The 5,077-nt window shown below is 42.4% G+C and overlaps 1 pseudogene; it reads right to left on the bottom strand.

Moving 5' to 3' along the window:
* Nucleotides 1-946: 946 nt before the first annotated feature.
* Nucleotides 947-5,077, bottom strand: part of LOC105756992 (HLA class II histocompatibility antigen, DQ beta 1 chain-like) — a 13,775-nt pseudogene continuing 9,644 nt past the window's right edge.

The raw sequence follows: 5,077 nt of genomic DNA, 5'->3' as shown, positions 1-5,077 counted from the left end.
GGCTAAAGTAAACCCAGCTCAAATTGCTGAGAGAGGAGGCATGTGGAAGGCATGGATGTAGCTCTGTCTTTTCTGATGAAGCCATGAAGTTATATTCTAATAATAAATGCAATAAATTGTCATTGTTAATAAATCAGATGACTTTTCTTCTTCTCACCTACTGGCAACCTTCTGAACTCAACTAATCAATGACAAATAGAGTAGAGTTCCTAACTGGAGGTGTCCAGGGGGTATTTTGCTCATGAATAACAGCCTAGAGTTGGCTCTGTCTTGAAGATGCACATAAAGCTGACACCAAGATCATGGTATGACTCTGAAGAACAATCCCTGGGACTTCCTACCCAGAGACTGATCATAGTCTTCCATCTTTGCCCCAATAAAACAAAGAACAGCCTAACCACATTCACTCTATTGATTTCTCAGGATTTTTTGAGCCTCCTTTCCCCGCCCCCACCCTTCCAAACACACACTGCTCCCGCCTGCAGTCCCCTCACAGGACCCAGAGCTGAGGTCATAGTGTAGGTTTCTCTAAGTAAAACAGCACGGAGGTTACCTGTTGGCCAAGACCCAGGACTCAGAGTGTCCTATGACAGGGAGTTATAAAAGGAAACAGAAAGAAAAACTTATTAAACTTAAGTAGTGGGAAAGTATTCCGCTCCCTCCTTCACTCCCAAAAGGAAATGAGATTTGCTGCATCCTAGAGAGTTAGATCCCCTCCCCTACATTTGTACTACCAGGCCATGACTCCTCTAAGCAGAAATTACCAAAGTGACCAAACCTAAAGGTGGAAAAGGGGGAGGGTTAGACTCTGAGCCAGGGACGATGATAACTGGGGAAGTTGAGGAGATATGAACTGGTTCCTCTGTCTGGCTAGGAATAATACTCCACACCTTCCCTCTGTGGTAGTAAAATACTATAACTAAGAAAATCAGATCTCAAAGAGTACCTAAGTTCAGTGGTCTGTTCCCACCCCCACACCAGCTCTCCTGTGTTTGCAGAGTCAGGAGGAAAGAGATACAGCTAAAGGCAGAGCTTCTCTGGACAGAATCTCATTCTAGCACCCAGGGTTCCTTTCCGTTCTTCTTCTGAAAGTGAATGATAAGGCCCATCCCAAGAGAGATAATCCACAGCACAAAACCTCCAACACCACTCAGCACCTTGCTCTGTGCAGATGCAGACTGTGCTCCTGAGAAGTAGAAGCCTGAGCGTCAGGGTCTGTCTCCACAATCCACAGTGTTCCAGCTGATGGCTTGAAGTCTAGTCTGGGGTACAGGAGATGGAGGTACCAGGGGAGAACAGTTTCTTGTTCTCATCTCATTTGGGAAGGAAAGGGTGTGCTAAATCCTACTGGATGTACCAAATGGCTGAGGGATAAAGCAGAAAAGATGCCTGCTCTTTATAGGGCACGTCTATCCACACTTCTAGAGACTAGCTCCCAGACAACAGTGTGAAGGCCAACACAGAGTCCCAAAGGAGAGATCAGCTTTCAGTGCTTGGGCCCAGTCAAAGGTGCCAAGTGACCCCTCTAATAATCATGACAGGAATGAGATCAGCATTCCTTAGGTCACTCTCGCCCTAGGAAAGGTAGATCTTCTTCTGTGACTTCTAACTTGGTAAGTGACAAGGGATGGGATGTGTGTGACCAAGATCACAGAAAACAGGACCCAAGTCTCAAAGCCTTTTCTGCTCTATATTCTAAGGTTCATAGCATGTAGGAACTATGCCTTAAGTCACTCCACCGTGAGGGGACTCTGGAGTCTGGGGTGCTGTACATGGCAGGTGTAGACATCTCCATTCTGAGGAGTCATTTTCAACATCACATGGATCTGGAAGGTCCAGTCTCCATTCCTAATAAGGGGAGTGTCCACCAGCTGTCTCTTGTTGGTCATTCCAAAACCTCTAGACTTTGACCTGGCCTGGACAGAAATCTGCCAACGAGCAGACCAGCAGGTTGTGATGGTTTAGGGCCTCTGTCTGGCCAGGGAGACAGCCACTTTAGGCTCCACTGGGGGAAGTAACAGACAGAAAAAGACAGTGAGTGAGATGTAAGACCACATGGCAGGTCTCACCATGATGAAAATCCCCTCCTTGGGAATTAGATTGGAAAGATCCTTACAACTCCATGCCTTGGCCTGGAGTCCCAGGTCCATCACTAAATAAATAACTTTATTGACTTATACAAGTAAGTCAAATGTTAGACCTTAAGGACTAAGAATAACCTTTTGTTCAGGGGTTAAATCATAGCTTAAGTTCAATAAATGTGAAAACATTTTCAAATTATAAATCACTATATATAAATCAGCTATTCTTGTCACTATTAAAAATAATAATCATAATAAAAACCAATTCCATTTCTTCACCCATCTATTAAAAGTCCAACAGCAGAATCAGCTCCAGTGATTACAATTCTGGAATTGCATCCAGTATTTCCCTATTATACTGGCCTGTGCTTCCAATATAAGAACAAAATTCTGTAGTTTCAAACTGCCGATCAGGGTCCATAACAAAAATAGCCATGACACCATAGACAGTAATGCCGTCAGTTTAAAAATTATGTGCCTTTCTATTTCTGGTCCACACGGTTTAATAATAATCACCGTCCGATCTCATAAAGAAAATCTTCCACACTCAAGCAGTACTCTAGCTCTATTATTTACTAGCTGCAGAACAAACAAAATACAAAAATATAGAACACGGAACACTTTTTCCAGGTTCCTACCAACACAGTGGGGCTCTGATGGCACAGTGGTTAAGCGTTTGTCTGGTAACCAAAAAGTTGACAGTTTGAATCCACCAGCAGCTACTTGGAAACCCTATAGGGCAGTTCTACTCTGTCCTATAGGGTTGCTATGAATCAGCATCAACTCCAGGGCGATGGGATTTTGGTTTGTTTGTTTGTTGTTGTTGTTTTATTACCAACACAGCATCCCTCTCGGATTACAGTCTAGTTTTAGATCCTAAAACCTTTGTGGTGACATGCATTCAAAATATTTTACTATCCATATTGTGGGTTGCAATGCTGGAAGGAATCATAACCAAAGAAAACAATTTCTATTTAAAATCTAATAGTTACGATTTTCCTCAAGGCTCTAGTTCTGGGTTTTTTATTTGCTTGTTTATTCATTTGTTTTTTACACTAGGGCATTTAATCAGTTTATCTAGGTAAAATTAACATCTGTCCCACAACATTGTTCAAAATATTATGGTTTATACTTTATTCCATTTCCATAAGCTTTTCAGTCACAAATTCTAAATTATTGGAATCTAAACTGATATGTGGTAAATTTAAATGTACAGCATTAGTCAAAACACTAAAGAATAAGTAATAAAATCAAGATTTAAGACATTTTTACACTTTTCTTTTTTCCTGAGTCCAACTGAACAAACAACTGAGGAAATTTATTCTTTTATTTGAAAAACGTTAATTGACCAATTGGTCAATTACTTTGTCAAGGACCAGGGTTTAGAAGCTTAAGCACCACAGTTCAGAGGGTTAAGTCACAGCCTCTACCCTTAAAAATTGTGTGATTCAATGTTTGAACACACCCAGCAGCTCCACAGGAGAAAGATCTTGCCATCTGCTCCCATGAAGATTACAGCCTTGAAGACTCTATGGGGAGGTTCTACTCTGTCACATGAGGTCACTCTGAGTCGGAATCAACTCAACGGCACCTAAAACAATCACCTGTAACAATAGTTCTCAACTACAATCTTCTGAAACCCTTGGGATTCTATGGCGATTTTGAGTGTTAAATGTACAAATTTAAAACTTTGAGATTAGAATGTGGCTACTCAAGTAAACAAAATTACAAAGCATTCTGACACGTAACTAAAAGTTATAATACAGTAACAGGACATAAGCTATAATACTTATGTGCAAAGTTCAGTGTATACACAGTGGGGGCTCTCTACCTGGCTGAGTTAGTTAGCTCAGCAACATTAACCCTTAGCTGGGCCTTGAAGGGTGAGAGCTTTCACTAGTATGACTCAGGAGGATTGGAAGGAGCAAGGGCATTCCAAGCAGAGGAAATAGTTTCTCCTAAAGCAAGGTATGAGGAGGCAAAAATAAACTAGGTACATTGGAACACCTGAGTACTTGACTGAAGAAAATGGCAGAGAAACAAACTGACAAGGGAGGCTTGGGACAGACTCCGAAAACTCTTGCTCCTTTGACAGGATTAAAGTTCAGGGGTTGAGATGGAAGAATCTGCCCTGGCTACTGGTCTCCTGAGGCTATGGCCTCCCTTTTTGGAAGAAAAGTCTCTTAAGTCCTAGACCCAGGAAACTGAGAGAGCTGTAACACTGAAGATGGCAAGAAACCATGAGAGCTAGCTTGTCAAGGGTGTAAGATGGTGGGAATTAAGAAACCTGTGCAAGACGGATGCAGTGGTGTTTGTTGACCCATGGAGCAAGAAAGCTGAATGCCTTCTTCAGGAGGATTCCTAGAGGAGTAAGGTGCCTTTGGGCACTTGTCAGAGGAGCTGAACAGCTATAACACTTGTCCAAGCAGGGCAGGGGCCCGGCCCTAGTAGGGCCCAGCAGCAGAGGCCGAGAAAAAGCTGTCCTAATTGAAGGAAGAACTATCCTGAGTTGTTCCTCTTACCTCCCAGTTGATCCTGATCCTGAGTTGTATCCTGCCTGTTACCTCTAAGTTGATCCTGATCCTGAATTATAACCTTTTACTTCCCTAATAAACCCATAATTGTGAGTATGGTCTGTGAGTTCTTTGTGGCAATTGCAATGAATTCTGGAACCCAGCAGAGAAGTAGAGAATGCCATGGGAGGGAGAGTTGGTGTCAGAATTGGTAAAAAAAAAAAAAAAAAAAAAGGCTGGACACTTACAGCAACATGGTGCTCTAGGCAGAAACACCACACTGTCCCTCCACAGCAAAGATCTAAAAAACTAAGCCAAACAGAGAAAACAGCAATCCTGAAACCCTAAACATCAACTAAAGAGATAAAGGACTCAGTCAAGCACCAAATGGAATAAGAAACTGACAGAGAACAGAGAGCAAGGAGATATACATGCAGAGGTCCCCTATCAACGAATGCAGCACAGATCCACCATCTTGGACTC

The sequence above is a fragment of the Trichechus manatus genome, unplaced genomic scaffold, assembly GCF_000243295.1.
Source record: "Trichechus manatus latirostris isolate Lorelei unplaced genomic scaffold, TriManLat1.0 scaffold00382, whole genome shotgun sequence".
NCBI lineage: Eukaryota > Metazoa > Chordata > Mammalia > Sirenia > Trichechidae > Trichechus > Trichechus manatus.
This window is presented reverse-complemented; position numbering and strand designations above follow the sequence as displayed.